The sequence below is a fragment of the Crocuta crocuta genome, unplaced genomic scaffold (genome assembly GCF_008692635.1).
Source record: "Crocuta crocuta isolate KB4526 unplaced genomic scaffold, BGI_CrCroc_1.0 scaffold113, whole genome shotgun sequence".
Taxonomy (NCBI): Eukaryota; Metazoa; Chordata; class Mammalia; order Carnivora; family Hyaenidae; genus Crocuta; species Crocuta crocuta.
In genome coordinates this window covers 3,043,326-3,067,703 of record NW_027530368.1, presented here as the reverse complement: position 1 = coordinate 3,067,703, position 24,378 = coordinate 3,043,326, and the positions used below count along the sequence as shown (strand labels likewise).

The following is a 24,378-nucleotide window of genomic DNA, read 5'->3' as shown; positions in this document are numbered from 1 at the left end:
TAAAACTATTTCAGATAGATTTTTATATCTAGTTCTTTTTTATTAGCGGGAAAAGAAAGGTATTTTCTATAATCTTAATGAAGATAATGACTAGAAATGTGTAAGGAAAGTACTTAAAACAATTTTTTTATTATCATAAGCAAAAAGTACTTTCTACTAACATAAAAAGATGGTAAATCTGATAGAAAGGAGAGTAATTAAAACCCTCAGGAAATAAGTCCTCTCAAGCAGAATTATGAAAAATCAAAGGATAGCCTTATGCTCTGAACTGAATAACTGCACCCCTCCCAAATTCACATGTTGAAATCCTGATCCTCAAATTGATAGCATTAGGAAGCGGGGCCTTGGGGAATGATTGGGTCATGAGGGTGATGAGGATGGAGCTCTCATGAATGGGATGAATGCCCTGATAAATGAGATTCCAGAGAGCTCTCCCACCCCTTTCACAATGCGAGGACACAGCAAGATGACCATCAATGAGCCAGGAAGTGGGCCCTCACTAGGCACCAAATCTTCTAGTGCCTTGATCTTGAACTTCCCAGCCTTCAGAAGTGAGAGAAATAAATGCCTGTTGTTTAAGCCATCTAGTCTGTAGTTTTTTTGTGACAGCACCCCTAACAGACTTAGATGCCCTCTGACCAAGGGGTCATGTTACCTTCTATAGCAACACAAAACGGCCCTGAAGCTTTCCTGCTTTCATTTTTCTCTACTTCTGTGACTGATCCAAAATGGCCACACAACAGTTTCCACAGGAAACTGAAGACACAGAAGAAACAGATAGGAAAGGGAACCTGGATGGAGGAGAAAGTGATCTGGCTAATATAGGGGATTCATTTGGCTCCCACCATTTGGTGCCAAGTTAATGATAAATACTTCTAATTTCCTCTCAAACTCTGTCTTCAAGTTAATCTCTGTTAACTCTGTTAACTCCTCACCAAAATGGAGTTATTACTGAAAATTAGTCTAAACACACATCCTGACAAATATTTTTGGTTCCTGCCTAATTTACTCCCTAATCCAACCTTCTAAATAAAAGCAACTACATGCTACATCACAATAGTATCCAAGTTAAATCTCATTCTTGGAGTATTTCCCTACATGCTGTAAAATCTGTTCCCACATATATTCCAATCTCTTTAACAATCTCATTTATTCTAAGACTCCAAAATTCTTCTGCTCAATGATCCTAGCTCTGCACCCGCATGTGCACATGTGGCCGTGTGTGCACACCCATCCACCCTCCCCCCCACAGGAGTTGACCACTCCTTAACATTTCTGGATTATCAAAAGTGAAATTTAATTTACCATTTAAACTATTTTAAAGTGTACAATTTAATGGTACCAAGTATTTCCACAATGTTGTACAATAACTACTACTGTCTAGACTTAGAAGTTTTTCATCACCTCAAAGGAAACCCATATCCATTAAGCAGTCCCTTCTCATTCACCTGCCCTGACAACCACTAATCTGCTTTCTGTCTTTATAAATTCGCCTATTTTGGACATTTCATATCAATGGAATTATAGATTCTGTGGCCTACTGCCTCTGATTCCTTTCATTTCAAAGTTCATCCATGTTGTACCAGGTATTATTACTTCATTCCTTTTTATGGCTAAACAATATTCCACTGTATGTCTATACTGCCTTCTGTTTATCCATTCATTGGTTAATAGAATCTAGGTTGTTTCCCCTTTTCACTACAGTAAATAGTGTTTATTCTTTGACTATTCAGGTAAAAGTTTTTATTTGAATCCCTATGTTCAATTCTTTTGAGTATGCAGCAGGAGTGGAATGGCTGGTAGTCTGTTTAACTCTGAAGGATGAACAACCTGTTTTCCAAAGAGGCAGCACCACTTTACATTTCCATCAGCAATGTACGAGGTCTTAACTTCTCTACATCTGCACCAACATTTGTTCTTTTTCATTTCACTGATTACAGCCATCCTAGTGGATGGAGAGTGGTGTCGCACTACGGTTTTAATTTACATTTCCGAAGATGTTGAACATCCTTTCATGTTCTTGTTGGCCATTTGTATACATCCTTTGGGGGAAATGTCTATTTAAATCCTTCGCTCACTTTTAAATTGGGTTGTCTTTTTATTTTTGAGTCATAAATTTATAGTATTCTTCTGAATACTAGTCCCTTATCAGATATATGAGTTGTAAATATCTCCTATTGTATCAGCTCTTTCACTTTCTTGATAGTGTCTTTAGAAATAAAAAAGTTTTAATTTTGATGGAAGTCCAATTTATCTATTTTTTTTCTATTGTTGCTTGTTTCTTTGATGTTGTATTCAAGTATGGTGCTTCTTTTTGATAGCTAAAATATGTCAACGTTGGCTTTAATTTTTACGATAGTAATCACTATCATTTATTGAATTGCTATAGTATGCCAGGCATTTTACATGTGCTATCTCATTCTGCCCCCTCCTCCAAGCTAGCTGGTATTATAGCTATTTTCTAGAAGAAAAAAAAGTTGAAGAAGATTATTTTCTCAAAGTCATTCAGTAGGATATGATAGAGACAAGGTCCAAATTCAGCTTTGACAGAGAAGCATACAGATCACACTCTTTTTTTTCCTCTACTGCACTGTTATTGAATAGCATCAGCAAAGTTTTTGACTTTGGCAACAAAACACATAATATATGTTGTATTAGTTTTCTATTGCTTCCATGACAAATCACCATAAATTTAGTGGCTTAAGCAACACACATTTATCGCCTCACAGTCTGTAAGGCAGATGTACACCATGGTCTCCCCCAGCTAAGATCAAGGTGTTGGGAGGGTTGCATTCCTTTCTGGAGGCTCTAGGGGGAGGATTTGTTTCTGTGCGCGTGTAGGCTGCTGACAATTCAGTTTCTTGTGGGCACAGCACTGAGACCCCCATTTGCTTGCTGGCTGTCAGCAAAGGGTCATTCCTAGCCTCTAGAGGCCAACCATACTCTTTGGCTCATGGCCTCCTTGTATCTTCAAAACCAGCAAGGTAGGTCAAACCCTTCTCACACTTTGAATGTCTCTTTTCCTTCCATCTCATCTCTCTGATCCACTCTTCTGCCTCCTTCTGCTTTTAAGGACTCATGAAATTAGACTGCACTTACCCAGATAATCCAGGATTATCTCCTCCTCTCAAAGTCCTCAACATCCTATTTGTGAAGTCTCTTTTGCCCTAAAGGTAGCATTAGTCACAGGTGCCAGGGATTAAGATGTGGCCATCTCTGGGGGAGCAAGGCATTATTCTCTCTCACACACACACACATTTTCTTTTTCCTGAGCTGGGCAGAATATGGAGAGTAGGAAGAAAAGGGACTCATAGGACTGACGGAGTGGGCAGAAGAAAAGAATCCCTCCTCACCTCCCCATCACCCCCGCCCAAAAAAAGAGCCTGAGAAGAAGCAAAGAGGTAGATTCAAAGGGCCACTGATCTTGAAGGTGCTTATGTGAAATTCTGCCTCTTCATGACTTACTGACTTCCTCTTTTTAATTTGGAAATAATTTTCTCAAAACTCTTTTGCCTAGTCTTTTACCTCCTCCTAATCCATTCATCTTTCATGGTGCTTCTACTTGGGCAGTGACCACACAAATGTCAATTTTGCACATAATATCCTGAAATATCTCAGAACACTCAGCCAATGAATTGCTAAATTGGCTGAACATTCAGAGACCTCTTTTCCAGGAACATCTTGCTCTAGGCAATAGAATAATAGATCATTGCTAGAACTCCCTAAAGCAAGGTAGCTGTGGAAAGCTGCAATAGCTAGATGGCAGGTTCCACTGGGACAAGCAAGATCCTTACCTCAGGTTTTCAAGAAAAGAAAGCAAGCAGGGAGACTCCTGATATCGATATTCTTCTTTTTCCAACTGAGTCAAGTAAATTCTATGAGACACAGACATGTGGATTGATAAGTATTAACCTAACTAAAGGAATTGGGTAGATCCTGTGTTATAAACTAAGGACCATCAGTGACAGGAAAGCTAAATATCTTCCTATTAAGTAAATGTAATTTTCTAAAACTGAAATAAAGGAATTCTAAGCAAGTACGTATAAGAAATTAAGGAAGAAACCCTCCAGAAGGAGGGCTAGTCTAAAGCCAGTAAAAATTATCCAGAATCACAGAACAAAGGGAACATGAAGATGATCTAACCTAATTTTTTCATTTTACACTGGGGAAATTAAAATGTAAGGAAGAGACTCTTCCAGGATAACCTAGCTTCTGGCATCATCACATGTATCCTGACTTTCTTTTCAATGTTCTCCATCTTGGGGTGGTTAACAGGAAGTGGCTCTACTATTAGTCACTAAATTGGATTCTAATCTGTCAGCCGCTCTATTCTGGGGCCTCAAGGGGAGGACAAAAATGTGGGTGAGACAATGCCAGTCTTTGCCATTGTAAGCAATTTTAGGCTCAGCTCTACCGGAAACTCTGTTTTATCTTCTCTGAGCCCAAAGAACATCTCCTCCATAGTAACAGGGGTGGGCCTGTGAAAAGCAACTTCTCTCCCAAAGGTCCGTGCACCTAAAAGATGGTAAGATAGTACACAACTCAAGATGCAGTATGTGCATATGAGATTTTATAAGTGATGGAATACTACATGGCAATGAGAAAGAATGAAATCTGGTCATGTGTAGCAACATGGATGGACCTTGAGGGTGTTATGCTGAGCGAAATAAGTCAGGCAGAGAAGGACAAATATATGTTTGCACGTATAGGAGGATTAGGAGGAACTTAATGGAGGACTATGGGGGAGAAGAAGGGGGAAAATGGTGGGGGAGAGGGAGAGAGGCCAACCATGAGAGACTCTTGAATGCTGAGAACAAACTGAGGACTGATGGATGTGAGGGGGAGGGGAAGATGGGCATGGAGGAGGGCACTTGTGGGACTGAGCACTGGGTGTTATGTGAAAACCAACTTGACAATAAACTATTTGTAAAAAAAAAAAAAAAAAAAAAGAAGTGTGTGCATATTTCTAGTTACTGCTGGATTCTGGGGGCGGAGGAAGAATGGGAAAGAGGAAGTAGGAAAAACAGTTAAGGGCTTCACCTCTGCTGCATCAGACTTTTTGCCAAGACTTTTTTAGTTCTATTACCATAAACTCATAAAAAGCAGGAGCCACAATAAAGAAGTCTCTGAAGCTGATGCTGCTCAGCACATTACAGGATACGACTAACATACAACCACAACTATTTTATTCTGTTCCAGACTGGGAAATTAAAAAAAAATTCACATTTCAAGGAGTCAGTTGGCCCATCTAGGCCTTCCAACCCTAGCATCTATGCAATTAGCCAGTTGCAGATTTAGAGATTAAGTCTTATGATCCCTCTCCAGACAATTTGCTTCTTAAGCACAGCGCACAGTTGCCAGCTGCCCTCTGTAAAAGCAGAGGGAGATTTCAGCGGGCTGTGTACTCCATGGATTGTTCTCCATTCTCTGGGTTTCAGCGGGCCTAACGCCCTCTGGGACACTGACCGCCACACCGAGAAAGCAGATGAAGGAGAAGAGCATAAAGAAAGCAACAAAAGGTGCATCATTAGTCCTAATTATTTCAGATTTCTCTGCCACTTCTCAGGATGGGCTACTGAATTTGTAGACTATAATTTTAAGTTATGCAGTTTTAATATCTTTTTTTTTTTTTAAATCCAAGATACTGTATTTAAACTATCACAGTTGCTGGGAAGACTTCTGCCTGTCTCTCCTTGTTTACTGAACTTGGCACCCCAGGTTATCACATTATCACATCACCTGGTATCCCCTGATTTCCCAAGCTTTCCATATATCATCATACCCTACTGACTCTCCTGGAAAAAAGAGATGAGTCCATTCGTGTATAACATTTAAAGTCTTCTGTAAAAGTCACAACACATTTTTCCAATCAGGAGTCAATTTTCAGTTCACCAAAACATTCCTCCCAACTGTTCTGTTCATTTACTTTGACCATTTTCAAGTGACTTCTGCATTTCTTGATAAGCTGGGTTGCCTTCAGTTTTACTGCAACTTGTGATCAGACTTTCCCAACTAGCTCCCAGTTTTCTTCTCCATACTTAATCCCATCAACACCACTACAATCAACATCATCATCCAGGATGACATGTTACCAGGAAGGGACATTTATCAGCAGGCCCCTATCAATCTAAGTTATAAAGTAAAGATACCTACCACCAAGAAAACTTTTAGAAAATATCCTTTCTCTCTTTTGTTGAAAGGTATGCACTTTATATCCCATATGTACAACACATTTTTAAGCCACTGGTCAAAAATTCTCTGAAATCCCTACTTTTAATGGTATGTCAGTTACTCTGCAGAACAATTCATATCTAAAAGGCTGTTAACCTCTTGGTACTTAAAACTAAGGCAAACATATAGAGATTACACTTTTTCCTATTAATGAAAGGGTACCATGTGCTAAGAATTGTTCTAACACTAAGAGGAAAACTGTTGAAAAAACAGGGGTGCCTGGGTGACTCAGTCGGTTAAGCATCCAACTCTTGGTTTTGGCTCAGGTCATGATCTCATGGTTTGTGAGTTTGAGCCACACATCAGTGCAGAGTCTTCTTGGGATTCTCTCTCCCTCTCTCTGTCCCTCCCCCTGCTCACTCTGTCTCTCTCTAAATAAATAAGTTTTAAGAAATTTAAAATAGAACCGTTCACAAAACAGGCAAAATCCGTAACTGTGTGAAATCATATATATATATATATTGCTCTTCTTTACCCACTCATCTGTCAGTAGATATTTCAGTTGTGTCCATATCTTGACTATTTATAAATAATGTTGCAGTGAACATGGGGGTGCAGATATTTTTCTGAGTTAGTGCTTTTTGTTTTCTTTGGACAAACACCCAGATGTAGAATTGCTGAATCATATGGAAGTTTTGTTTTAATTTTTTTGGAGAAACTTCCATCCTGCTTTCCATAGTGGCTGCACCAATTTACATTCCAGCAGGGCATGAGGGTTCCCTTTTTTCTACATCCTCGACAACACTTGGTATTTCTTGTCGTTTTGATAACAGCCGTCCTAAAAGGTGTGAGGTGATATCTCCTTGTGGTCTTGACTTGCATTTCCCTGATTAGTGATATTGAGTATCTTTTTGTCTATCTGTGGGCCATCTGTATGTCTACTTTAGAAAAACGTCTATCCAGAGCCTTTGCCCATTTTTTTAGAGTGTTTCTTATATTTTTCTATTTTAGAGAAAGAGAGAGAGAGTCTGAGTGGCAGAGGGTGAGAGAGAGATAGAATCTCAAGCAGGCTCCGCACTCAGTGTGGAGTCTGATGCAGGCTTTGATCCATGACCCTGGGATCAGGACCAGAGTCAAAATCAAGTGTTGGACACTCAGCCAACCTAGCCACTCAGGTACCCATCCTCTGCCCATTTTTAAATTAGATTGTTTGGGATTTTATTGCTATAGAGTTGTATAAATACTTTGTAAATTTTGGATATTAACTCCTTACTGGGTATATAATTTGCAAATATTTTCTCCCATTCAGTAGGTTGCCTTACCACTTTGTTGATGGTTTCCTCTGCTGTGGAGAGGCTTTGTACCTTGAGGTATTCCTAGTTCTTTATTTTGCTGTGATTGCCTTTGCTTTTGGTGACGAATTCAAGAAATCATTGCAAAAACCGATGTCAAAGTTTACTCAACTATGTTTTCTTCTAGGTGTTTTATGATTTGAGGTCTTATGTTCAAGTCTTTAATCCATTTTGAGTTAATTTTTATGTATGGTGTAAGATAGTGGTCCAGTTTCATTCTTGTGCATGTAGCTGTCCAGCTTTCCCAACACTATTAATTAAAGATACTTTCCCCATTGTATGTTCTTGGTTCCTTTGTTGTAAATTAATTGGCCATATATGCAGGGGGCTTATTTCTGGGCTCTCTCTTCTGTTCTATTGATCTATATGCCTGTTTTTATGACAATACAATCCTGTTTTTATTAGTATAGCATTGTAATAAAGTTTGAAATTAGAACATTTTGAGCTATAATAGAATACAACACATTAGGTGTTTTTATTATCATACATGATGAAGACAAGCATATTCCTGGCATGGAGAATAAGGCCACGTTACATGTTCAACCCATTAATCACTTTCACTCAACCTTCCTCACTGTCTCACCAGGAGTTATTTGTAAACTCCTCTGGAAGTCAATCCTAGAAAGATTTCAATATCTTGAATTGGTTTCAGAGTTTGAGTTGACATTCTGGCCTAATTTTGGAGCTCTGCTAGTAGGCTACGTATGTCTCAGAGGGATACCACAAGGCTGAAATTCTGGATGAACTCCAAGGGTGGATTTTCATTGAGAAAACGGCCCCCATTTGGGAATAGAAATAGAAAGGCAACACCTGACACCTGACACAGGTGCTCACCAGGGTTGGAAGAATATGATCAAGTGTTTCATCTGAGAAGTCATCTCCCGTTGAAGCAGTAAGGCTAATTTATCGAGTGAGGAGCTATTTTCCTTTCCGGCACAATGCCTTTTCTAGGTAGCCATTCCTCACGGCCGTGGCGAGAGAAGACCTCATGCACTAAGTCCAGGAGACAACCAGCTAGGCTACCCTTTCACCATATTTAGTCTTGCCTTCCCCAGGGCTATGACTTCTGCACTTCATTTAACGAGATTAAAGCAAAGTGAAAATTAAGAGCACACTTTGGGAGAAAAATTATGAATACTATTTATTTAAGGGGGATTGAGGAAAAATATTATTCAGAAACTCCATCTAATGCCATTTACTTCCGAAATGCCACAAAACAATATTAGGTCAATGCATTCGGCAAGCAGTTATGAAAGCATTATATGTAATAGAACTGGGTTATGCACTGGGGGAGGGGGAATTCAAGGATAAATAAAACAGGGTTCCTGCCCTTGGTGAACGCAGAATCTAATGGAGAAGGCAGATGATTAAACAAGTAATTATAAGGGAATTAGTAATGAAGGGACATACAAAATGTCAGAGACCCAAAGGGGGAACAATTAAATCTGTCTGAGGAAGTTGGGAAGAATTTATAAAGGAGATGACATTTGAGCCAAGCTGTGAAGGAAGGGAAGGAGTTTGTCACTCTACCAAGAGAGCGTACTGCATGATAGGCAGAGGGGCCTAAAGCTTACTCAGTTTTGGGATCGGGGAGGTGTGGAGAGTGGTCCACATGGGGAAAAGTGATAGGAAAAGGAAACCAGAAAGGCAAGCAGGCATCAGACTTGCTTTGCTAGGAGTCTGTCCTTTGTTCCTTAGGCAACAGGGAGCTCTCAGGCTTTGTAAGCAGGCAAATGACAGGATCATAATTGTGTTTTAAAGAAATAGGAGGTGGCAGAATGGAAGAAAAGAAATAAAAGATCCTCAATGGCAGAGACATAAAACAGAACAAGAGAAAGAGTCAGAATAAAATAGATTTTCAGACTTAACAGAAAGAACCACGAACATAACCACTCCTATGCCGCTTCCCCCAAACCTATCACTCCCTCCCACCGATGAAATTAACTGTCTCCTTTCACTATCACTTCATCAAGGGGGCAGTGCTTCTCCACAAAGATAGAAAGATATGGGACGTTGGTATCCCAGAGAAATCACATGGAAAACCACCTTCTCCCTTTTAATGATTTCTATCAGAGGTGAAAAGGGAAGGTAAAATTAACCGCATCATATGAATTTCTCACCATACCTGGATTTAGAACAGACAAGCAAGCATGGATAAATAGACACACACACATATACGACCACCACCACACTATACCACACACACAAATGCTGTAGTGACAAATGACAAACAGTATATACCCTAAAATGAATAATTATATATCCCCTTACCTCATAACACATATTCACTTTTAATGACCTTGTCAACTTACTGTGGTCTGAGATAGTTCTTTTTAATATAGTCTTGGTATATCAGTAGCTTCGGAGAACTACTCTGTCCTCACTGTATCTCCAAGTCTCACTGAATACTACAGATGATACAAATAGTAGCTCATAAAGAGGTCATACCATTGTGATAGAAAACCTGCTGCTCGTCTGGACCAGGCCCAAAGCATAGAGCTCTGGGGAGAACTGGGGCAGTCTCTCTATGATTGATGCTTGGCTTAGATGAACATCTCAATCTTCAGATTAAATCTCTAGAGTGTATTTTTTAGCACTGTCTGGAAAACAGAGAAGTTATACCTTTACTTTGCCAGCCAAGAGAAGGCTAATTTGCTCTTTTCTGTAGTAACACTGAAGTGAAATAATAGTTTGAACACTTTTTATTATTAGCCTGGGATTAAATTTCCCGATGACCACAATTTTCACAGGCATCATGAATAGTGAATCTCAAATGTTTTGTCTTAGAATGCTTTTAGAGGAAATACATAACCTAAATAAAAGACAGAAAATTAGATCCTACTGACTCATTATAAAAAAAATAACCAAAAAGGCAAGAGTCGTCACTTCTAATGGCACAGTCAAACTTTCCTCTTCCAAACTCATGCAATGCTTACATGCTGTTGAATTTGGTACTTAAATCACATGCTGCTTCTTACTCATAGTTAACTTTTTAGAAGTATCAGTCTCACCTTCTTATTAGATTGTAATAAGCTAAATTTAAATTATGGAGACATCAAATTGGATTGCAAAAAACATACCACAGGACATGGCAGTGAGAACTGAAAACTGGACGCTGGTAAAGTCATACCCTTACTGATGTTGATGAGCCACTCAGTATTTTTCATACAAAAAAACTTCGTACGGAAAAAGAAAACAATATGGAATATAAGAATAAGGTACCCTCTTGTACCTATTAAATTAACCAAAACACTTAAATTTTATATGTTATAGTCTCAATGTTGGTGAGGCTGCTATAAAACCAGTACATGAACACACTGCCGGGTGTTCTTTCAGCTGGTATAACCTTTGTTGTAGGAACCAGCAATACCTTGAAAAGCTTTAAAAATGTTTTGTTACTCTTGTGTAAATGAATTACTTTCAGAACTAATTCAGATAAAAAATCTTCTAAGTGTGAATATATATCTTACAACTTGAATGTCAAAACAAAACATTCAACATAATTTCTACATTCAAAAATAAAAATGGCTAATTAAATGATAGAATATAAAACTAATGAACCCTTCCTAATAAAGACACTAAGCAAATTAAGAATTAAAAGACACTTGCTCAACTGATGCAGGACATTAAAAACTTACATTTATCATTATATTTAACGGTGAAAGCTGAACATTTCCCCATTAAGATCAGGAACAAGGCAAGGATATCTGTTCTCAGTACTTCTATTTGACATTGTAGTGGAAGCCTAGTGCAATAAGGCAAGAAATAAAAAGCATCTAGACTGGACAGGATGAAGTAACACTGAATTCAAAGATGTCATAAATGTCTACCTAGAAAATGCCCCCAAATGTATAAAATACTACTAGATCTAATAAGTGAGTTTAACAAGTTTGAAATTCAAGGTCAGGATACAAATACCAATTGTGTTGCTGTACACTGGCAATGAACAATTAAAAACTGGCATTAAAAGAACAATATCATTTACAGTGAACATGATATACTTTGAAATAAATCTTACAAAGTACATGCAAAATTTGCTGAAAAATACAAAGCACCAATGAGAGAAACCAAAGACATACATAAACGGAGAGACAGATTATATGTATGGATTAGAAGATTCAATAGTGCCAGAATGTCCATTTTCAAACTGATCTAAGAATCCTGCAAGATCCTAGTCAAGCTTTTTTGTAGGAATCGATGAGTCGATTCTAAAATACATATGTAAAGTAAAGGACTTGGAATAAACAAAAGAATTTTGAAAAAATAGTTGGAGCGCATACCATGCCATACTATATTATCTGATTTCAAAATTAATAGAAAAGTAAGATCAAGACACAGTAAAAAGGCCAGACACAGATCAATGGCACAGAATATAAAGCCCAGAAATAGAACAATACAGACATGGCCAATTGGTTTTTTATTAAATGTGTCAATGCAAATCAGCAGTGAAAGCAGTGGAAGCATAGTCCTTTTTAACAAGCAGGGCTGGAACAACCCTACGTTCTACATAAAAATTCAAAACATGACCATCTCTTACATTATGCTGAAAACTTAATTCAAAATATATCATCAGAGACCTAAATGTAAAACTTAACACTATAAAACTCCATGAAGAAAACATAGGACATAATCTTTGTGACTTTGGGTTAGGTAAACATTTCTTAAGATGGGACACATAGACTACGAGGAATGAAAGAAAAATGATATCATTGTTAATTATGTATTATTAAAATAAAAAACCCTAACTTTTCAGAAGATACTGTTAAGAAAATAAAAGCCACATACTGGGAGAAAAAAGTTGCCAACACATAACTGATAATGGACTGTTAACTGGAATATATAAAAACCTTTTACAACTCAATAATAAGAATTATTTTAAAAACTGGACAAAAGACTTGAACAAACACTTCACAAAAGAAGAGAAATGGATGCCAAATAAGTATACAAAATGATGTTTAGCACCAATAGTCATTATGGGAATAAAAATTAAAACTACCACAAGATACTACTACATACCTAATAGAATGGTGCAAATAAAAAAATCAACAATATCAAATACTGGTCAGGGTGCAGAGCATATACTATCTCATATATTGTTGATGGAAATGGAAAATGGTAAAGGCACTTTGGAAAAGAACCTGACAGCTTCTTATAACTTAAACATATACTTTCTCTGTGACCCAATTATCTCACTCCTAAGTATTTACTCTAGAAAAATAAAAATATATGTCCTCACAAAAAACCTTTACACAAATGGCTTTATTCATGATATCTCCAAACTGGGAACAACTCAAATATTCATCAACTGATGAATGAGTAAACAATCTCTAAACTGGAATACTATGCTGCAATAAAAATGAACAGACTACTAATAAATACAACAATATGGATGAATCTCAAAAGCAATGCTAAGTGAGAGAGGTCAAAGTTAAAGGTATGATTCCATTTATATGACAAAACTAGAGTGTCAGAGATCAGGGCAGTCATTGCCAGGAGCTGGGAATTGGAAGAGGAGACTCACTGTGGAGGCATCAAGAATTTTCTGAGGATGGAAACATTCTTGATTTTTGTGGCAGTTATACAACTGTGTAAATTTGTAAAAAATTTACAGAGCTGTATATCTAAGAAGGATGCATTTTACTATATGTAAATTATGCCTCAATAAACCAAGAGACAAAGACTGTCACACCAAACATTGAAGAGTATGAGCTCTCGGTCACCGCTGGTGGGTGTGGAATAGGGCACAACCACGTTGGAAAAGTTTGACATTTTTAAAAATAAAGTTAAACATATGGTTACCGCGGACTCAGCAATTCCACTCCATGTACTACCCAAGAGAAATAAAAACATTTATCCACAAAGGCACTTGTACATGAAAGCTCACAACAGCCTTATTCATAGTATTCCAAGACTAGAAACAACAAAATATTAATAAATACAACAGGTGAATGACTCACTAAATTATAATATATCCATATAGAGAAATATCACTCATCAATTAGAAAATGAAATACTGATACATCCAATACGATGGAGGAATCTCAAAATACTACACTGAATGAAAATAAGAGTATAAATTCTAGAATTTTATAGATGCAATATTATTTGCACTTTTTAAAATCAATTTTATTAAGATATAATTTATGCACAATAAAATAAACCTAAGGTAAGCATATAGTTCCATGGGTTTTGACAAATATATACATCTATGTAACTACCACCACCACCAAGAACATTTCTATCATCACAAGAAGCTTCCTTGTCTTTCTTTGTCATCAGTCCTGTCCCCTTGTCTCCAAGCACTGATCTACTCTCTGTCACTATAGATTAGGCTGCATTTTCTAGAATGTTATATAAATTTTAGAGTTGGATTACCAAATAGTTCCTTTCTATTGATTGGTGATACTTAGGTATATCATAATTTATTTAGTCATTCATTATATTTATGAACTAACCTCCTGAAACACATCCTGGGTTATAAAAGGAAGACTTCATAATGACTTACAAGGCTTAAAATGCTGCAGTAAGCATTAAATAAGATAATATGATTATGTTACTTAATATTTAGTAAGCATATAATCAAAGATAGTAGGAAACTACATCTTAGAGAGGTCAAATAATTTGCCAAATGTCACAGCTAGTAACCCAGGTCTGTCCCGTTCCAAACTTCATGCTGTCCTAATACCCAGAGCAGGGTGCCTGGAATTTGCAGATATGGGAGAGTTCCAATTTTCCCAATGTTCAAGGAGTTGAGACATAGCAGGGAGACGCTAGAAGTTTAAGAGGCCAACCGAGAGTTTTCTTTCTCCACACTTACAGGATTTGGAAAATTGCTAAGTGCTGAGCATTTAAAAGAGACTAACCAGCTCTCTGCTAACCTACTGGGAACAGATCTTAATCCCCGGATTGAGTAGGATCTTGCCTATATTATAACTAGTTTCCCAGAGCCAGTTTTTCTTTTCCACTGGGTATTCTTAGCAAATGTTACAGAATAAAATATGAAAAGGGGAACATCAGAAGCTAATCAAAGAAAGTGAACTGTCCTTTCACACCAGTGCTACCAGAAGGGCTTCATGACCAAGTTCAACTTCATTTCACATATAAAATCCCTTAGTCATATCTTAGAATGTCAAATCATCCTTCTCCCTGGCCACATCCTCAATGAGTCATTTTGCTCTTAAAATCAAGAAAGACTAAGAAAGAAATGATCCTGGTTAATCGAGAAGGAGCTACTTCAAAAAATGAGAATCTCACAGATCTGACTGTTCAGTTGTGTCTGAAATTGGTCCCTTTGCAGCCCTACACAAGGCTCCTTCCTAGGTATACCTGTCTCAGGGGGTCAGTCTTTCCTGACCTTATCCTTGCCTCTGCAACTTGCTCAGTCTGGATTGCCTTCCACTGTAGCTTTTTCTTTCATTTGGTTCCTATTCTATCTTTGCTTCCCCCTTGAGACTTAACACTTTAGACTACCCTTTTGGTTTCCTACTTTACTGATGTTGTCTGGTTCCCCTTCCCCAGTCAGTCTTCCCTCATTTCTTTACGCATTCCTAGGAACTTGCCTAGAAGGAGGGTTTTAATCTTCAGATCAGGGTTGTAGATGCTCTTTTTGGTCCTTGTCTCCCAGGAGCCTAGGCTTGCAACTGTGGCTCCTAGGGAGCAAATTCTCTTATGGTTAAGGGGGCTGCTTCTTTGGCAGATTGAAATGTGCCCCAATTCCCTAAATCTGGACCTTTGTTGTCACTCTCTGCTGCCCTCCAGCGGCTGTATATAGGATGCAGTAGTTAGTTACATCTGGGGCTTGGCTCTTTCGCCCTTTCCAGGCTTGTAAGTGCTCTCTAGTAGGACACTAAGACAGTGCAGTTAATGGAGATGAGATGTGTGTTCAGAATCCATCAGGCTTTAATTCCACCAGTACTACTGCAACAGCCTTTGATGCCACTGCTACTTCCAGGGAAATTCATTGGTAATGACTCACTTGCCCTCTCTCCTGAAGATGTGATTATCTCAGAAAATCACAAATTCCACGTGTCTAGGTTTGCATATTCAGGCTGTGTGTTGAGATACGGGAGAAACCTCCCCAGTGACTGAGGCTTGGCTTGTTGGAAGATGCAGACTGCAGTGCAGAGCTTCACGCTAGCCTCGGCAGCATGCCTCACAGGCTGCCTATGTCAGAGGATCACCAACACTGTCCATGAGCAAAGGGAGAAACTACCAGGTGGCTTTCACGATGCTTATTAGCTCCTCCCACAAGATCTTGAAATGGAACGAAACTCTAGCCTCTCAACTGGATATGAGGCTATCCAGAGAGATGCTGGCACCGCACCCACTTTAAAAGTGACAATCATTCTACTGGTGCAAAGGGGTAGAAGATAGTTGCAGACTAGATGCACACTTCCGGAAAACGTCTGCCTAGCATACACTGGAAACGCTGTTGTATGCTCTGGTGGAAGCCCTAAGTGGCACAGCTCTGCCAAGTAGGAAGTGCTAGACAACTCTGTTGAGCAAGCTTTAGATTAGACTTCCCATCTAAGGCTAGACTGGCCAATATGGGTTGACAGCAACAATGGAAAATGTTAACCTGGGGTTAGGGCAATCTATGAGTCAAAGGCCAAACCCAATGTATTATTCATGGAAAACACATCCAAAGTCTGGTGTTTTATGCCCTCCACCCAAAAGATTATCCACAACTGCTCCTAGCTAACAGTCCTTTACCCACTGCTTCTCTCCACATAACTGCTATTAATACAGCTTAAGGACCCTGAGAGGGCCCACAGTGCCTGTCATTCATGAGTCAGCATTTCCAGACACACAAACTGTCTATAAAAGTCAGGGCCTTCAAAAAGGTAAGAAGCTGCATTTTTACCAAGCACAAATGTGCAAAGAACCAAGTGTCTCCCATCTACATTCCTGCTAAATGGCTATGCTTCCTCTGTGAGGAAAAGCAAAGCGGTGTTCATCAGACCCTCCACCTTCCTTTCATGCACCCCAACTATTCTCCACTGTGGAAATTCAATGAGGAATCTCTTATAAACTGTCATGGTCTCAATGTGGTGGGCATCCACTATTAACACATGCTCCGTCTCCTCTGATTCCCAACCTCTTGAAACAACTCCATGAGACTTGAAGAAATTAGACTTTTGAATTGTTAAAATGATTTCCATAGTGCGAGGACAATGAATAGAAAATGGCCTTCCCTACATGCTATGATATCATTTGGCCCATTAAAATGGTTTTTTTTTTCCCCCTAGCATTTAAATAACATCTTATATGATTTTCTATACCAAAGAGTTGTACTCTGCTTGGATATTATTTCATGAGATACTGGTTTGGGGGAAAAATGGATTCTGTGTTAAATTAAAAAAAAAAAAAAGCCCTAAGACAAATTTCTGAGTACTTTCTTCCCTAGTTAAGAGGTTGGTATGAAGTGAGACAAAGTTTCAGCAGTCCTAGAATAGACTCCTCTCCAATCAACCAAGAGCATTTGGTAAATCCCAGCATGTGTTACATATTACTGGCAACTCTTTCTACAGAGTTTCCATGGCAGCTCAGTTACTAATACCCCATGCAAGGGAAGGAAAGACACCTGATTTGCAGTGGCGGTGGCAGCATCTCAGTGGCTGAAGACCTTATTTACCTGTGCCCCGTCCTGTGTGTGCCAACCCAGCCCTGGCTTACCTGAGGTCGTGGGTCTAGCTCAGTGCAGTCCATTCTCAGAAATGTTCCTATTTACATCTTTTACAGAACCAGACCCAAAGGTGTTAGCTTTCCCCTGCTAGGGAACTGGAATTATTTGCTATCAGAGCTTCCTTTGAGGTTAAAGGTATTGCTCTGGTGTCTGTCAAAACAACACGGGCACAACAATTGTATCAAAACAACCAGAGAACTCTGCTTTCAAAAACCAAAGGACCACCTTTGGAAGCATTTCAAGATGACCATCTTATTTATGCCAGGCTGCCAAATCAGAGCTACAGGGTCTTTTCTGAAAGCCTGTGTGTCGGCATACAGCAGACTTGGCCTTGCCCTAGGGGTCTTGCAGAAAGCTCTGCAGCTGTCCCTAAAACTGACCAATGTAGCATCAATCCAAAAAAATAAAAATTGAGACCAAGTGGAATCCCCTTGGAGCACGAAGGCCACCTGAAAAGAAATTTGGGGAAGAGGAGAATGTTGAAAAGGCCTGCTTTACAAGCACAGGCAGCTACACAAGAATGTCAGCTGGGGCAGGGACTATGTTTATTCACTGCACTATGCCAACTACACCATTATAGTCACTATAGTAGTGCTAGGGATAGTGCCCAATGAATGAATGAATATTTCTGATTTAGGAAGGTCTATGAAGTTGGCTTGCTTTATCTACGTTAAAACATGGATTATAGTCTGTAGGAACTTTTAGTAACTCTGTAACAGCAAAGAGATTTGTGCAGATAGTCTGATACTATTACCTTATCTTCTTCCAACCACCAGGTGCCTTTGAGATATGATGTCTCTGGATTTCATTTCTGAAATGACATCTAACCACATATACATGCTAGTGCAGATGATCTTTTCTAAGATAATGTGCTTTAATGGCTTAAACCATTCCTTCTGACCCCACCATCCACATTAGTCATAGTAATGGCATCTTCCAATTCCATGAGTTATCAAGCTATTTGATTTCTGCACCTTAGTACAGATGACTCCCGGTTTTACAGGCCACTATTTATTCAGTGTCATACACAATCTGAAGGTCAACAGAATATTTCAGATGAGCACTTGTAGAATATATCTACTTACACCGTTACTGGTCCATATACTTCACTACTAGAGGATTTGAGGGTCTGCATACCATCTATTTTCCTCCACCTACAACATCCTTTCACAAAAACATTCTCCTACTAACTCTCCCCACATCTCTCATTCCTCTACCATGACTCCTTGGTAACTGCTCAAGTAAACAGTTGGGAAAATTATAGGCCATCCCCCGAAAACCCCCAGGTTACATCCCAACAGGTTAAAAACCAGCATTAAGAAGTACATGCAGGAAATGGCTTTCTTCCTGTTAAATAGGGCTTAACCGTTGTGATGAAAAAGCAGAAGATTGTCACCTGAGGTCTTTTTAAAATGTGGCCTGCCTTACCCTGACCCAGGCCTCCTATGTTGTCTCCTAAAAGTTAGGGGTTGTTTAGACTGGTAAGGGAGAAACATTAAAAAAAGAAATTCTATTGACTACATATCATCTTGTTATGTGTGGTATCAGACAAATTCAGTTTTTATATCAACTGGTATTCTACTGAAGCTAACATATAAGTGGTTATTAAGCAAAGTTAAGATTTTTCCACATGAGCCAAGATCAGTCGAGCAAAGGGGGAATGTTCCTCTTAGTGGGAGTGGTTGCTCATTACACTTGGGGGCAGAAAAAAAGAAAACAGCAGGCAATCTGATTCAAAAACCAAACTTTACTGAACAGGATCAAGACAGGAGTGGAAATAGGAAAAGCAGTTCTACACAGTTTCTTGAGCTGTTCTCAGGTTTCATACCTGATGCTTGTGGACAGTGCTGATTTTACCTATATGCCTCTAATAGGATTAACATCAGATTTTTTTCAACGTCTCCAAAGAAATATACAGCTATTTCTCTTAGGTCCTATAGTTGTTTTTAAGGCAAGTTAAGTGCCTGCAATGGAAATGCACCATGTTTACTTTAGACTGAAGGTTTAGAAATTGGGGAATAACTGGCCTAGAGGGAATGTCACCAACTCCATCTAAAAAAAGCCGTAGTTATCTTGGGATGGCTTTGCTGTTTGAGAGTCGTTGCCAACAAGCTCCATTCAGGAGATCTGATGCAATGTCATAACCTAGTTCATTCAGCTCGATAAAAACTTAGTGTGTCAGAAGTAAGTAACAGTCGGGGACAAGAAACAGAAAATAAGGTGATGTTACTAAAGAAAAGAACCCACCCAAACCTCTTCCTGTTGGTCAAATATGTAAGGTGAACAGCCAGAAATTAAATGAGTAATATAAATAATTAATTATCTGGGGAAGTTAAGATTCCCTCACAGTGAATGTGAGCAACAGAAATGTGAGATGGATCGGCATAGCCCACAATAAGCAGTGCTCGATGAGAAGTATAGGACATAAAAAAGAGGTCCATGAGGAAGCTGAATAGTAAGAGTAAGAAATGAAGAAGAGAAATTAAGAAATGGGGTTTAAAGAGATTTGTCTAAAACTTAAAAAAAAAAAGGATAGTCTAGATCCTAGTTAAAACAACTCCACATATGTTTTTAAACAAAACTTGAAACTGGCTATTCTCTATGCTTAGAACACTTTCCTCTCTCACCAAATGCCTGGCTTCTTTCAGTTGAACTTTCCACTTTTTGAATGCAATATTTTATAATTACTCAGGCTCACAAAGACCTCTCCACTCCATGGCCTCTTTCTGCAATTATAGAGGCATCGTTCGTATAAAGGTCTTACATCCCAACTGAAGGATGAGCTGAAGTGGATCTCCCTACTCTTTGATTTTGGGCTGGCTCTGTGACCAGCTCTGACCCATAAGCTGTGGTGGGAACGATGGCTTGCCAGTTCCAAGTGTAGACCTTAAGGGGTTTGCATATTTCCCCTTGCTCTCTTGGAACCTACCAATATGCCACGTGATTACACTTGGGTCAGGCTGCTGGTGGGTGACAGATCACATGGAGCAGAGAAGAGTCGGTCTGGCTAAGGCATCCTAGACCAGGCAGTTCCTAGTGAATCTAGTTCCTGACCTCAAGGTGTGAGTGAGCCCACTGAACCTATCCTAATTGCCGATCTGTAGAAACTTGCATTAAATAAATGGTTTTTCTTTTAAGACAAGGTGTTTTGGGTGCTTTGTTATACAGCAAAACACAATGAAATAATTGAAACATATGCAATGGCTTCATCCTTCCAATGTAATACTCATTACAGTGTGATTTCCTTAAAATTAAGTATTTGCTGATCATTTCTTTGCTCCTGGAGGTCAGAGACTGTATTATATTTACTTATGTATTCCCATAGCACTGGGGTTGTGCTCTATTCATAGTAGGCACTCAGAGTTTGATAAAACAAGCTGAAATGAAAATCGACTGAAGGTCAATTTCTAATATTCATTAGTACTATCTACTGAATGCTTAACAACAGAAGAAAAAACACAATCCATAATACTGTTAAAGAATCTGATCACTACTGAGAATCCACTATGGGCCTTGTGTGGTCACTTCCAATGACGAGCCATTAAGGGCTGGCAGTTACTAGTACTTGGAGTGCACATGCCACTTCAAGATAGCTAAAATGTGAGACCTTTAAGTTGTCCTTGTCAGATTCAACATGAACCCAAAGTTGGATTTTGATAGAGATTGGCACCTATATTTGAAAGACGAATGTGAATTCGTACTGCAATCCTACTTTTATGGACTTGGACATTGAGCAGGTATAAAGTGGCAAAGGAGATTTTGATTTGTACTGTCTAATTCACATGATCACTAATGGCAGGTTTTCTAAGCTCAGCAGTCTGACAAATGAGATTTGTACATAAATGTGTGGTAACTATGAAGTACCATACACATGTAAAATATCATGAAAGCTTGCATATTCAAAATGTCATTTCACTCTTTTCCTTAAGAAGTACGAAACTGAGGATAGACAGGACAGGTGGGAAAAGATGAATCGTTTTGCTATCCGTGTCTAATTTGCGTCTAATTGAATTTCTATAGCTTTTAAATGACACTCTGTTATTACAGTCTATGCAGAGATGATCTCATCAAAGATTCTGTGTTTTGATTATTTTAAAAATTATTCACTTGACAGTGTCTGAAACACTCTAAAGCAAGACAACACGAAAGCATGATCAGAATGAATATGCTCATAAGTCAGTGAGGCAGACACAGTCAATGACAGTCAAAGGACAGGCCTGCTGCACTGTGACTGTCGTGCTTCCCGTGGGGGTGCACCCCAGAATCTGCCCTAACTTTAACTTCTTCCTTTAACTTCTGCCATGCCTGCTTAATATTGTCATATTAGGCTCAGAAAGGACATGATGTTTAAATTAGTCACGAAGCTGGAAAACCGAATCAGGATCTAAAGAGGTTTAGATTGGTTAGAATGATAAAAAAAAAAAAAAATCTATGTTATTAATAATATGAAAAGAAACACATAGACCGAAGAGAGTGAAGTGTCCAGTCTGGTCCGTAAAATCAAGTGTGTGAGGACCACCTGAGGAGTGGGTCTCAGTGCTACACGTGACGAAGACTCAATGACTAGCAGAGAGGATGCTCATTAAATCAGGAGAGGAAGCCCATCCCCGAAATTGTGATGCATTAATAAAAACACAAAGAACCAAAGGGTCAGAGTTCAGAGAGATAGATTTTAGCCAACTTAAGAAATANGGAAACTAATTTGACAATAAACTATTTGTAAAAAAAAAAAAAGAAATATGTTTCTAATATTCAGGTTGTCGTGAAGGCGGCCCTTGCTGCTTCGGGGTGGCAAGTTTTCTTCAAGGAGGACATGCAGGCACAGTCTGCGTGCTGTACAGGGTTTCAAGTCTCAAGTCAAAGGTTATCCTGCATGATTTTTAAAATGAGCCCCAACCCCCAAATTCCATAATTCTATTATAGGACTCTGAGGGGAACATGCAGAAGGACAACATACTCAAGGACACTTAATCATGCTTCATTTGAGGTCACGGTATCTTCTTTGGGAACATACTCCCCGGTTTTCTTCTTATAGTTTGAACATCTCCATAGCTCAGAAGAAGTCCCCTTTTAATAAGATGCTCATTTTAAGTAAGTTATGAGAACAATGAAGATGGACTGCAAAGAGATCAATTTTTTCAGAAGGGAACGGGGAGGGATAATTTTTCTCACAATGATTCAACTGGCCTGGGGCCTGCTAATAAAGAGCTGCGGCCTGAGAGCTAGGGAGGCGTTTTAAATGGTCTAGGTTAGAAAGGTTTAAGCTGTCTTAACAGAGACAGATACAACTAGAAATTAGGTGATAGATTTGACAGGAAGAGCCAAAGTCTTCTTATTAGTAAAATTTTGGAGTTCTGGTTTCTCCTGCTAAAATATCATAAGAAGAAGTCTGAGAACAGAAATATAACAGCAAATAGGAACTTAAGCATAAACACTAGTGCTCGCCGAGAGCCCACAAATACTTGAGCATTCACCCCCGGCTCAGCTCCACCTTATTTTGGCTGTGTTTTCTAACTTACTCCCTTAGTTAACATTTTCTGTGAACACTAGTTGCTTTCCATAGGGACCAAAAACCACAAACTAGAGAGAATGACCACACTTCCTTCTCATGAATAGTGAGAAAGGAAAAATTTTTTCCTTGGATGTGTCTCTCCAATGAAATTCAGTTTCTGCTTTCCAAGAAAAGCCAATTGGCTCAGAAGTTTCTGAGAAGAAACAGAAAAAGCCAACGGACTGGCCTTTGACAAAACCCTAAGGCAAAATCCCAATCTTCCAGTCTCACATCAGCCAAGGGGTTAAAACCTGAATGTCTCAGTTGAGTTGCTGAAACCACAGGTGGAAGGTCGTAAGTGTGGAAAGAGATACTCCGCTCCATTTGTGACCATGCTGGGAAAGCCTTTATGTGGTACGAGAACCCCCACCTCGGCCCCCAAATATTAAGTTGACACACGTTTCTGGGACGCGGCTTGAATCCTCAAACTTTGGCGGGTCTATAGAGACACAATTTTCTGTTTTCTGCTTAACAGGGCTTTCCAGATTTGTCATCAGATGACAGATTACACCACCCATCCACAAGGATTCAGGGGTAGCTCAGGCCATCCATTATGGGTTAAAAGCTGTTCCAGCATGAATCGAGTCACAGTGGTAAGGAGACTACCAATACAAGGGGTCCTATAGCTTTAAGAAATACTCTGGGCATCTAAAAGTTTTCAGAATGCAAACTATGTCAGCTCTGAAAACAAGAGGCACTGCATCATTATGGCAGGAGAAACAAAGCCAGCCCCCTTTTTAAAACAGACAAAAAAAAAAAAAGATTGTTTTAATAGGAGAGAAGCATCAGTCATTGATTCTTACTTCATTCACACTTTCTATCCAACCCCATCCATCTTCAGAGTGAAGAGATGACAGAGCCCAGTTAACGCTCTCCCTCTTTCGCCCCCTCCCCCCGCCGCCGCACCCCGCCCATCCTGTTCCTCTCTACCCAAAACACTAAGGCCTACCAACCTACCCATTTCGATGTGCAAGCAACGGCCCTAGAGAAAGACTTTCTCACTGAGGGGCTCCCAAAGCTCAGGTGCACCTGAGGACTGGCTTTCGTCAACATTACTTTAACAGGGTTGTCTGTTGGGTTAGCATGACTGGTCAGGGCCTTTGCTAATCATCTCCTAAAACCACCACTTAGTCACTCATGGCTGGCCACATTCTACAAAGGAGGGGATGGGAAGACTGAAGGCAACAGAAAAAAAGTCAACAAGCCACACCAACCATCCAGAATGTAAAATATTTCATTTTTTTAAAATGCTGCTGCCCTCATTATCTGCAAACAAAAGTCCTTCAGGCAGGCAGTCTCTGCATCAGTGCACCTGCTTAGCATTGGTTTGCTGAGTTATCTTTCTGCTGTGTCTGCAGAAGCCAACTATAGCACAATGGGTCACATCACTTGAGGGTCACTTGAGTCCCTCGACGCTCTGGGTCCCTCCTCCCACCTCCTGCCTTCCCTTCTACCCACAAAACCTTTAACTCCACCATAGCTAAGAATCCCAGATAGCTAAATAAAAGAGGTGGCCTCAAACACAGGGAAAAACCCTTAGGTCTCCAGTGTGAATCGCCAACGCCAATCCCCCTTCCCTCCCCTTTTCCTTAAGACCTGATGGTCTTCAGTCACACATC

The 24,378-nt window shown here is 39.3% G+C and overlaps 1 protein-coding gene across 1 annotated transcript in view; it reads right to left on the bottom strand.

The window, feature by feature from the left end:
- Window positions 1–24,378, bottom strand: part of EXOC6B (exocyst complex component 6B) — a 594,589-nt gene that overhangs the window by 125,727 nt on the left and 444,484 nt on the right. The window lies entirely within an intron of this gene.